Here is a 13,019-nt window from a genome sequence, read left to right on the forward strand (position 1 = left end):
GGAGTGCAGGCCATTGCTCTTGTCTTGGTTATAGGAATGTGGAAATTAACTTCTGAGGACATCTATAGCTACCAGCAAGCAAGACCAAAGCACGGGTCCCTGGAACAATTTCCATGATTCACTGTGGCCTAGGAAAAGCTCAGCTTAATGGGTTGCAGTACTGTCTTGGGTGTGGCTATTACTTCTTAGACCTCAATTAATAGATTGACCACCAGTTTACTGCCAGCCTTGGAACTCAAGGAACCAAGGAATTTAGTGAGATATACTATCTAAGCTCAATGATGTTTCATTTGCTTGACTCACTGACCATGACCTGGGAAAACAAACAAGCAAACAAATTCCAAAAGCATCTAAGTCTACCAAAAGAGCTCGTTTGCTGTTGTAATACTGATGTTATTGTGATTGCAAATCCACTTAGAGACCACCCACTACAGCACTGGAAAAGAGTCCAATAGAGACCTCTTAAGAGTTCACCCTCACGCTCCTGCTCTAGAAACTCCACCTTTCAGGTTCCTTGAACGAATCATGCTCTCTCTCAAATCCAGGCTTTGTGCATACTGTCCCATCTTCCTGGAACGCACTTCTCTCTCTGCCTTTCTGATCCCTCAGTTTCATCTAGTCAAATCCTGTTTTCCTTCAGCTCACAGTTCTCCGGGAATACCTCCCATGATCTCCTGGACTCAATTATACCTCCTCGCATCTAGAACTTTTCTTCCCTAACACTTGTCACACCTATAGTTATTTGTTCAGTGTTTGCCTTCCTGGATTGATTGTAAAGTCCATGAGGGCCAGAATCCATTCTGTCTTGTTCACAGATGTGAACAAGAAAATGGAAGCATGGAGTAGTCTTATTAAATTTGGGGAGAATTAAGAGAAAGTTCTCTCATACAAATAGCAAAAAGGGGGACTATCTGGGAAAGGAAGAAAAAGTGAAACCAAAACTAACATTTCAGTATATAGTAATTCCCTCTCATGCACCAGGCACTGGACCATGATATGCTTGGGAACTGCAAAGTCCAACAAGTCATGGTTCCTGCTCAATAAATTATAGTTGTCTTGTTTGAGTCAGAAAACAATAGGTTGATGAAACAAAAAGAAATTCGGATTCCTGAAATAGGAAGAGGGAAATGAGAGAAAGAAGAATTGGGGAGAAAAGACAGCCTTTGAATATTTTCAGACTTCATTGATTCATTTTACCTTCTTTACCTGCAACCCAGAATATACTCTGAATTCAAACTTGTGTTTTGTAGCTGAATATGGAAAGTAAAGGCCTGTTTCTTAAGATTTATAAGGACATTTGGGGTCTTTTTGCATTGTACATTAGAGTATTCTTTCAAAAAACAGTTCAATCAACAAACATTATGGAACCCCTGCTATGGGGCCAGCACCATGCTTACCACTGCAGGCTGTAGAGTTTAAAAGAGATGCTTTATCCTGCCTTCATATCTCAGCTCTCCACATCCTTCCTAGATGCATAGCTGCTTGTGTTTGTGTATTTACCTTTTCATTTTCCCTTTAAATCAGCACTCTGTAATTGCAGTAACACATTTTGGTGCTGTGTTAGGTGAGGAAGCTGAGATAGTTGCTTACATGACTCAACGGAGCTCATGTTCTCCCAAGTTTCTTTTATTTAACATTCCATCCTCATTCTGACCACACTGCCTTGGCAGCACCACTAAGTACCAAAGATGACAATGATTAAGCCCTGTCTCCTGAATAGAAGATACATTACAGATCTGTTTTCTTACAGTAAGAAAAATAATGCTAGTCGCCATCTGAATATTAGAGACTGTAAAATTCTACAAAAAAAAAAAAAAAAAAAACACTCCTGTATTAAATTTCCACTGGCCTACCAAAAAAAGAAAAAGAAAAAGAAAGATCAAAAAATGTGTTTATCTTAGCAATTGGAGTTTTTCTTCCAGAAGCTGGCTCTGCAGAGGGGGACTGTAAAAAAACAAACAAACAAACAAAAAACCTCTCCTCCCTATGCTTTGATGGGGACACCCCATGGAGCTCAAAGTGACATGACAAAAGATAAGCGTAGGTTTTTGGAAATTCTCAAGAAGCCAGGAAAGTAGAAGTACCAAAGCAAAAAATGTAAGTTGAACAAGAATTTAAACAAATTAATGTTTACTTGGTAGATGTCAACCCTTCATCCCCCAGTTGGTACAAATTCTAGAGACGTAAAAGAACTTGGGGTTGATTCAAATGGATAAAATCAGAAAGCTGGAGAGAATTCAATATGAGCTATCAGAGAAAGAAGGCACTGGGGGTAATTAGGCTTCCAGGAAAGTATTTAAAGCCTAAAAAAAAAATCAGTGATAGTTCAGCGATTTCTGTGTCCAGGGTGTGCTCCTAAGGCAGTTCCTACATGAAGTCTATAAAATGGCCCTTTTGCCCAGTATGAAGAGATGGGGTAAGAACAGATACTGAATAGAAGAATACCTTCTCCTTCTAGTCAGTTCTCTGGAATGTTGTAAACTAAGTGAGTAAAGGAAACACATAGCTTAGTTTTTTCTCCCAAGACTGACACATTTTACTAAAAATAATTTGTGCCCCTCTTAATAGTTGACCAAGTGTGTTATACTGCACTGAACAATTAAGGTAGGTGCACCTCATTAGTCCATCTGCAGAACAGTCTCTGTATCCCAAGTAATGAAAAAGAAAAAAATAACTGTCAGTAGAAAAGTGATGGTAGAATGAAGCAATCAAATTACTTGGGAATTAACACCCCCCCCACACACACACACAAATAAAGTCTATTCCATCACAGGAGCTTCTTTCTGCTTCCAAGAAAATCTGACATCTAAAAAGTCAAGTACAGTCTTGGTTAAATGCCAAAGGGAGGCAGGCGGTATTAATCAAGGAATGCCTTTTTCTTGGTTAGGATCATATCTGCCTCTCTCCAAGAAAGTCTAGAAGACTTTGGACATTGTAAAGCTGCAGTTCTCAGAGTCTAGTACCACTTTCCGTTGGATGCCTTTCTATCAAATCATCAAGGAGTACCTGGAAAACTAGACTAGATTGGCATCCCTGCTTAGGGTGTGTCAGTCAATTCTGTTCTGCAAATGAGCCAGGATCTGGAGGCATCCTTCAGACTGGAGTGAGGAACTTGGTGGGTGGCCTAGGAGTCTGGGCTTTGTAATAGAAGGACACAGATAGAACTTCTGGGCATGAGAAGCTGCAGAGGAAGATACTCAGAGACCAGGGAAAGATGCCAGTCCACATCCAGACTACATAAACACTAAAGAGAATCAGCCCAGGTGCCAACCTAACACTATCAATAAAGAATCTTGGCTTTGTCAGAGGGAAGCCCTTATTATCTTAGGGAATATGTCACAGATACATGGAAAAGCACAGAGGGAAATACATCAAAGGTGTGGGTAACAATAAAACTCAGCAAACACATAGTGATTACAGTTGTTAAAGTACTTTCCCACAAATGATTGTGTTGAATCTTCACAACTCCAGGGATAGAAGAAAGGCAAATATTTTATTATCATTATTGCTGTGCCCACCTTCCAGGTTTATCATAAGGCTAGAAATCAGATGTTAAATGACACCTATCCTGCATGTGGCCACTCAACACATCTTGAGACCACCCCAGGGAAAAGGGGCCTGATCCTCCATCCTGCATAGAGGAGAGGGCCCATGTTCAGATCCTTTATGATCCTGGTTCCCACACAGTGAGCTCACCCACACATGACTGGGCCAGATCCCACCTCAGACCCTCAGACATCTTTGTTATGACTAATCCCACCTTTGGAATGTCTGTGGTCAATTAAATCCAATTAAGTCTTCCATTCCTATAATCCTCATATGCCAAAAGAAAGTCAGTTTACCTCCCCTGTTCTTAACCCCTTAATGCTCTGTATTTCTTCTCTTTGGCTTCTCTCCTCAAACCACTAGACCCTCTGCAATCTTCTTCCTTTATGTAAAAGAAAAAGAACCAATAAACACAGCATCTCCCCACATTATGCTGTATATTTCACCTACCATAGAACTAAGGAGAGGGATGAAAATTTATTGACTCCTTAATGCCACTTTAGAACCACCACAGTTCCATCCTGGTACCTTTGACATCTGACAATACCACTTTGTACACTTCTATATTTCTATCATCTACTGACCTCCTGGTCACATTCTTTAAGACATAACACTCCTCTTCTCCCCTCAAACTCAACTTCTGCCATTATATTCCAGAAAACTTCAGTGTCTTTGGGAGCAATCCACCCAATACCTTCAATCTACTGTTCCTTGACCTCAAATACACAATAACTATTCTCACCTCCACTCCACTTAGACTTCCCCACACTGCCAAGGTACATCCTGAAACTTGTCATCACCCAGAATGGTTCCACACCAAAAATTTTAACTACAAACACTGCATACTCTGACCCAGCTGTCTTTCCTCCGGTGCTCTCAGGATGCTCGCTTGAACACACCTGCTCTTCAAATTCATTGAGTCCTCCAGCTCCTGGGTCTTCATTTCCTCAGAGTCCATCCACCTTCCCCCAAGCAGACTACAAGTAGTTGGCTATCTGAACTACTCGCCACCAGCACCCTCAAATCCAAATATGTCTCTTCCTGTATTGCCCTCACCTGGAAAACTCCCAACACAGGATCAATGCCATCTTGGTACCTAAAAGGCTGAGCATTCCTAAGCAAAATGTTAAACCATTCAGATTTATGTCCCAACAAACATATGGTCTCCAATCTTAAGACTTCAGTACATCTCAATCTTTTCACTTGATCAACATTCCTTCCTACTCTCCTCAGTAATTATTTTAAACCTATACATCTCTGTTAAAGTCCCCTCACTCTAAGTAGGCAACATAATCTTTTTCTTCACTGAAAAAAAAATTGATGTCCAGAGAGGTAAGAGGAAAAGGAGGGAGTGTGGTGTCATAAAAGCTAATTTTTTGGAAGAATCCTCTACTCTCTCTAGAGACCATTAAATAGAGAAGTTCTCAGGGCTCACACTAAGCTCTCTTCTCTGCTCATTTTCAGAAGTGTATCTCATCTACTCCTATAGCTTCAATTATCTTTTTATGCAAAGGACTTTGAAATCTCTATTATCAGTCCAGATCACTCGCCAATATACCATTAAAGCTTTAACTCAACATTTCCACTTATATATCTAGAAAGTATCTCAAATCCTCATGTTCTAAATTGTTCTCTCTCTCTGTCTCTCTCTTTCTCTGTCTCACACACACACACACAGACACACACATCGCTTCTCTTATCTCCTCCTCAGTAAAAGGCATCACCACCCATTAGTCAAGATAGAAAACTGGTAGTCATCCTTGCCTCCCCCCTCTGCTTCACCCAATTCATCAACAATTTCTACTAATATTATCTCCTGGCTTTCTCTCAAATCCAATCACTTCCCTGTTCAAATAAGGAATAACAGCCCTGTTCATATAAGGAAACTAAAGCTGAAAGAGGTTAAGACATTTCACGATACCACACAACTAGTAGGTGGCAGAGCCAACTCGTCTGCTTCTAAAGTCCATGCTAAAAATTCGACAATACTTTTAGAGGGGGCTCTCAGAGCGAAAGATATCTTCAAGAAGCACAAAGTAGACTATTCCAACTGCAGAATGGCCCAAAACCCAAGGAAAGAAGGCACGGGGGGTAATCAGCCTTCCAGGGAAGAATTTAAAGCCTCAAACAAAATCAATCAGTCAATCAATCAAAGAACTTCTGTGTCCAGGAGGCTCTCCTGAGGCAGTTTCTACATGAAGACAATAACGGCACTTGTGCCCAGAGTGAAGAAATAGGGGTACAGATAGATGCTGGATAGAAGGAGAATATATCACAGAATGTGACCATTGATGGGGATATGTCTTGAATGAGAATAACCTTTTGCTTTTTAAACCACTGAGATTTTGAGACTGTTTTTTATCATAGCATAACCTGGTTTATCCTGACTGATTCCATCTCGTTCTGTTTTCATTCAGGCTTATGTGGTACTCTCACTATCAAATACAGAAAGAAAGAAAGGTTGAAATGGCTACAAGGAATGTTCTTCCTCTGGAAAACTTTTCTAATAATTCCTTTTATCCTCTTGTTAGGTTCATGTTTCTCCCTGGTTTCTCTCATTACACTTTTGATGTCAGTGAAGTTGTCCATTGGAGAGACTGAGAAGAGATGAATGTTAGAGGAAAAAAATTAATGAATGGCAATTTTTCAGCATTCCCCAAAGACGAAGTTACCTTGAAAATTATATAAGAATACACCATGAGGCCTATGGAAAGGTGATGTAAAGAGGTCAGTTTTTTATACTGTATCATCTTTCTAGAGCTATATCTTTATATCTTCCTGAGTGTGACAGCCAAAATATTCTTTGCACTAGAAGCTGCATCTACCTCTATTCAGTGGTTCAGAATTTTAAATTACTTTTGGTTAAAAACATGGGCTTTGGAGTCTGGCAGAAGTAGGTCCATGTCCTGAGTCTCTGCCTCTTCCCAGCTGTGTGACCTTGGGCAGATCTAAGATGAGGACAGTAACAGTATCCATCCCATAGTGTCACTGTGAGGTTTAAACCATCAGTGAATGTACAATGCTTATTGCAGTGCCTGCAGGTCTTAATAGGTGCTAATTATTAATAGTATTAGTAATACTATCATTTTCATCATTATTGTTATTTTTACTATGAAACACATACACAGGGACATGTATTTGTGTATCTAATCCATAGCAACTGGGTCTGAAAGGCAAGAAAATGTGAACACTCTTTTAGAAGATGGGAAAAATAAATTCCAATACACATGCAAACTTAAGAATACATGGCTCTTCTGGATAACTTATGAGCTAATTTCTGGAAAGGAACCAAGAGACAATCTCTGTGAAAGTAATATTTTAATTTAATATTTATTTTTATCAAGATAATTCATGTACATTTAGAGGCAAATCTTACTACCATAAAACTTATAACAAAAAACAATAGTCACTTATTTGGGGTGGGGTAGAGGTGGACTCAAAATACTTGTTATTATATGGTGAAGGTGAGAGAAAAGGCTATATCTAGAATAACATCTAGTTTGGGGGACACCTAAGCAACTCGGTGGATGGCAGGCCCATTAACTAAGATAGAGAAGACTGGTGGATGAGCAGGATTTCAGCAGAGGGGGGAAGCAAAGAATCAAGAAACCTGATATTTAGCCATCAAAAGTGAAGATGTTGGGTAGACAATTTGATATACAGCCTAGAGGTCAGGGCATGGGTCATGGGGAAAGTTACTGATTTGGAGATTACTGGCATGTAGATGTTAAATATTTAATATTTAAATGATAGCAACTCAGGTGAAGAAAGCTAAAAAACTGATGCTGAAGCCTTTCGACATGCAGAGCTCAGGCTGAGGAAGAGCACCCAAGAAAGGTGACTGAGAAGCAATGGCTGGTAAGACTGTCAGAGTCAGGAGGATGCTGTGACTCTGGAGTAAACAGTGGTTCAGGGCTTCCCTGGTGGCACAGTGGTTAAGTATCCACCTGCCAATGCAGGGGACACGGGTTCGAGCCCTGGTCTGGGAAGAGCCCACATGCCGCGGAGCAACTAAGCCCGTGTGCCACAACTACTGAGCCTGCACTCTAGAGCCCGCGAGCCACAACTACTGAAGCCCGCACACCTAGAGCCCGTGCTGTGCCACAAGGGAAGCCACTGCAGTGAGAAGCCCGCGCACCACAACAAGGAGTAGCCCCCGCTCGCCGCAACTAGAGAAAAGCCCACGCTCAGCAACAAAGACCCAACACAGCCAAACATAAATAAATAAATAAATTTATATTTTTTTTAAAAAGTGGTTCAAGGAGGAGGGCGTGGACAACTGCGTGCCTGCAGCTCAGTAATCACAGTATAAACCCAGCCGCCCTTTATTTCCCTGCTCCTACCCTCAGTGGACCACTGGGCTTTTTCTATTATTGTTCTCTTGCATTAGAATGGCTCCTCACCTGCCAAAATCCTATCTATCCTTCATGACCCAGGAAGAATGCCATCACCTTGGTAATGCATTTCCTGACTCCACTCATTAAAAATGCTCTCTTCCTCCACAATATTCCATAGCCCATTGTATACTATAACTTATTCTGCCTTGTGCTGTAACTATATGTATTCTCTCTCCATCCTTCCTGTATCCCAACTGGACTATAGTCCCCCAACCCCTATAATGCAGCAGAATGCTGGGCATATACTAGGTACTCAGTAAAGATTTTTCACTGAGTCAAATCCAAAAATATAGAACTCAAGCCTGGAAAAGTTTCTTCAAAGGACAATCTCCTTTAACACTTTAGATTTCTGTTTGTCAGCATGTGTATCTTCTGCACCCAAGCCCAGAAATTATTTATGCATTTTCCTGACCCTCTATAGAAAAATAGTGGGGGGAATCATTCCCAAAAAGCAAAGTTTTAAAATGACATCATTAAAAAAAAAACCAAAAACTACATGACCAAAAAACAGGGTAGTATGAGCAAAGCTCCTGTCATATGCATTGGCTGCATATCTCCTGAGCTAATGGCTATTTTAGAAGCCATTTAGACTAAACTTTCCCCCAGATCTCAGGTATGAAAATAACAAGTTGCAAAAGTTCCATGGATGAAACAACATTTGTGATCCCTGAACTTCACAGTAAAAAGCTAAAAAGATTGTACTAATCCAAGCCTTGGGTTAGCAGGCAGCAATTCTTCAATCTTCTTGCTTCAAATGTCATCATGTGCTTTCATCCTCTTACACTGAGGAGGAGAAGTGTGGTAGAAAGAAGTCATTGGAAAGTAGTTCTGGCTAAGAGTTGGAGGAAGAGGAGAGAGAAAAACAGGTTATCAATGGTAAATACAGTCAGAGTCAAAACTTTATAAATCAAATAGAATTTCTACAAGCTTAATGAGGGAGAATTATTTGCCAAGCTGCTATGTGCAACATGATATAAAAACAACTAGGATTTAATGTCATGAATGTTAATTTTTATGATTTCCTTTATCCCCTCCTCTTTTTTTGTATCATGTTGCAAAACAGTTCTCTTTTGAAACTAATCACTCTTTTGTGGTCAACGGCAATTTACAAATTAGACCCTCAGACTTTTGCTAAAAAATTTAGGCCTTTACACATATTTGTAGATAGACAAATAGCCTAGTGATTAAGGGTATGCATTCTTTTTAGTTGCATATGCCAGATCTACCACATATTTGTGATCATCCAAACTGGTTGTTTTTTGTTCAAATTTCTCCTTCCTGCACTTTCAGACCCACATATTCAGAGGTAGAAAATTTTCTGAGAGTGCAAGGTGATGATCCTTGCAGATGCCCAGCAGTAGACTACATAAGTGTAAATAATCAACGTGGCCCCCCTTTGCTGCTACACTAAAAAGTCCAGTAACCTCCTTTTCTTAATGGTGGCGCCAGTTCCACCACACTCTGGAAGGTATTGGTTTCCTTAAGTACAATGTGGAGCCATCAGAATAAAGGGGCAGCATGAGGGAAAACGGCAGTGTGGGACTTTGTGGTCTATACATTTAGTTGCTCATACAAGAACCCGGGAGGGGGAAACTCCCAAAAGATTAGTCACTTCGTTTTGTGTTGCAGAACTCAATTCAGGTTAACAAAGCATTTGCCAACAAAGGAGATGGGAGAATGGCAGTATTCACTTGCTCTGGTCTGAATAAACAAATGTGGGATTTGTGGGCTGACTAATGTCCTGGGACAAACCAGGCATTCAGCCAAATTCTAGGAGTTTTGATGCAAAGACAGCAAGCCCACACTTTTCTTCATGGAAAGTGCTCCTTGGGAGTATTGATGTCCACAAGGGCAGCCTGGGTCTTCAACTGCCTTAAAGATTCACCCATATTCAGCCACAAGGAATTCTCAATGTTTCTGTAATTGAAAACCTAGATCAAGTGATAGAAACGGAATTCCTTCTTCTTGGAAAGTGTTAAATATGCCATTCATCTCCTTTTAGAAATGTGTTATCACTGTCCCTTTTTAAATACATCACCCTGAAAATATATAATTAGGCTGCTAAAATGTGACTCTGGTCCTATCTTTCCTTTCATTCACTCATTTCATTCACTGAGTGCCTTCTGTATGCTCCAGGCATCATGTAAGACTCTATGGATGAAACAGTGACTGAGTCAGAGCCAGTCCAGCTCTTGGGAAGCCTCCGGGCAGCCTCTGACAATTTCAAGGGCACTGGAAGAGTATTACAATCTTATAATTTTATTTTTGGTTGAGGAAAGTGTTAAAATTTGCAGTTTTTTTAGTGGGAGAAGCAGTAAGCCCCTCAATTAAGGTCTCAGCATAAGTCTGTGGGGAAGTCAGAGAGTTTCCCTTTATTTGACCCCCAGGATCCCCCACATGCTGTGAGGACCAGATTCATCACTTAACCCTAGGCTAAAGTAGATTTTATTACAAATGACAGCTAGTGAAATATCAAGGACTAAGTTTCACAGGTTCTTAACTAACTCAAGAAAAACTTCCCAGCAGCAGCTCATGCAATCTCCTTTAAATCTATAAGGCTGGTTTATCTACCCAGATGAGAAACATACACAGTATATGCAGGCTAAAAGCAAAATCCCTGGAATGATTCAATGTGAATATAACATAAACTAGAAGGAGAAAGTTCACTGTGATAATTGGTACAAAGGGAGCATTTTATGGGTCTCCAGAATATCTCCAACCTTCCTTGTAATGTAGGGTCTTCTTAAGTAGTATTTATCCACATTGGAGCCTTCATATTTCCCACATGAAGATGTAATCTCCATGACTTATTAACCCTCCAGAGTCCCAGGAAGAGGCTGCCAAACTGCAAATTTAGATACTTCCCTTTAAGAGGCATTATATGTAACTGCCTTTAGAAGGAAATTCGGCTACATTAGCAGAGATTTCAAGCAAGCTCTTTCACAAAAAACTGTCAAGGAGTGTTTATGAAGTCATCTAATCAGTACCAAGTTTAACATATTTAGATTAGTCTCATCGACATAACTCTTTAGCAATAAAAGTATTACAAAATCAAGATCTGGAAAAGGAGCATAACCCCTGCTTAATTACTATGAGGAGGGGGGAGAAAGTTGAAAGAGAAAGCTATAGACAAATTGGAAAAGAGCTATTTCAGGTATAAAAAAATAAGGAAGGAAAACCTGAGCCTGGGATTGGGTGATAAGCAGATAGCAGGAGCCACCACAGAAACTCTGTTTGACCAGAGGCTCAGTGCTTGCCTTGAAGGAACAAGATGAAGTGCACAGCCCACAAACCAGAGGAAGCCTGCACAGGAAGCGGAGAGGAAGATAGAGGCTTATGAACTTGGGGACAGGATGAAGCCAGTCCATGTGAGGTTCAAAAAAACCAAGTAGGCAATACGAGCATCAAAGTGTTTCCTTGTGTCATTAACTCAGGGCCACAACCTGATTTCAAAACACCATGGAACCACAGATGGAAAAACTGTATAAACTGGGGCCATTAAAAAAAATTTCTCTCTGCCGTATGCTTGTCAGAGACGATCACAGCCCTCTGAGCACTTTGCAAGGCACACACTGGATCTCACTGTGGTGAGCGATTTGACCGGCAGTGTCACATTTCCCAGCAAAATTAGACAAGCAGCTTGACTTGACAAGTAGCATGAAATAACATAAAACACTTCCCTAGACAGTGCCAGAGAATTAGGTGCCAAAAGCCTGAGGTGGTTATTAGAAAATGGTTACCGCCTCTGATTGTCTGACTACAGTCTCTTCATCACCAGGAAACTGCTACAGCAGAACCCAGCCAAAGCAATCACTGCTCCCTTAGGAAGCATTCACTGTTCACTGTGAGCTCTTGCTAACATTCCCGCTGTTTGCAAAGTGGCTAGATGGGGATATGACAGCAATTCCTTTTGTCAGTGAAAGAGACATTGCCCAACGGGATTTTAACTTTTAACTGGATTTCAGCCATGCTGTTTCCTTTGGTTACCTGTCAGCTGAAACTTCTTTGGTATCCAAGTTCTAGTGCATTTCGTTTCCATGGTCATCAGAGCAGTACAAAGGAAGAAAAACTGGAAAGGGGTCAGGACACCCCAGCTCTGTCCCTAATCAACTGCAAGGCGTTTAGCCTGGCCAAGTTGCTTCCCTTTTCCTTTAATCATAAAATGAGATAATATAAAACCTATCTCAGAGGGTTACAGTCATAGGAGAGAACAGATGAGCAAAATGTTATAGAAGGTATATTCATATATAATACTTAAGCATGTGTGTGTATGTGTGTGTACATACAACTTTTTTAATGTTTTCCAGTTGCATAAAAGTGAGGTGTAGATCTGGCAAGTACCTGGATAAGAAAAGTGACATGGACAATCTGGATATTTAAGAACAAAAATGCCTCCCTTGATTCTATAGGGAAAAAATAATTGTCTGAATTGTTCAGACCATTTTTCTTCTCCAAGTCCTAGTCATGGAATCTATACAAGACTGAATTTCATGATTGCTGGCAGACAAAATATTTTGAGGAAAAAATAATACTAGCTGTTGATTATTAAATGTTCACTATATGCTGGCCAATCTGTGAAGCACTTTACAATTACTTCACTTCCTCTTCATTACAATCCCATGAAATATGTATTATTTAATAACATTATACACTATGCCTAAGTTTAGGAAAGCAATTATACTCCAATAAAGATGTTAAAAAAATACATTATGTAAAACCTTCCAACACATTATAAATTGAAATGTATTTAAACTCATAGCCCTGGATTTAAAAATCAGGAAATAAAACTGTTTCTCTTGCTGAACTCAAAAAAAAAAAAAAGAAATTGATTGTTTGAACTAATATTTAAATTCAGGTCTGTCTGACTTCAGGACCCTTGGTCTTAATCAGAGCCATTACAGCTCTGTGAAGGAAATTATGTTTCTCTTTTGCCCCAACTTTTTGCAGTTACTATTAAAAGTTGGCCTGTGTGCTCTGGCTGGTTGGAGGGGCAGTCCTTGTGTGGCCCTTTGTATAAGAGCTGACAGTTACTGGAGGCCCACATAGAGGGAGTGGTATGAGGGAAGAGTTCTAAAC

General features: G+C 40.2%; 1 long non-coding RNA gene across 2 annotated transcripts in view; it reads left to right on the forward strand.

Annotated features, from left to right (window-relative positions):
* Positions 1-13,019, forward strand: part of LOC309632770 — a 114,788-nt gene that overhangs the window by 94,306 nt on the left and 7,463 nt on the right. Inside the window, exon 4 of one of the 2 annotated variants that reach the window (XR_014247050.1) lies at positions 6,078-6,273. The exons of the other annotated variant lie outside the window; for it this stretch is intronic. This is a non-coding gene — a long non-coding RNA (uncharacterized lncRNA). The remainder of the gene's footprint in view (positions 1-6,077; positions 6,274-13,019) is intronic. 2 annotated transcript variants of the gene reach the window in all.

Source organism: Balaenoptera borealis (genome assembly GCF_965194805.1).
Source record: "Balaenoptera borealis genome assembly, chromosome: 8".
NCBI classification, from domain to species: Eukaryota; Metazoa; Chordata; class Mammalia; order Artiodactyla; family Balaenopteridae; genus Balaenoptera; species Balaenoptera borealis.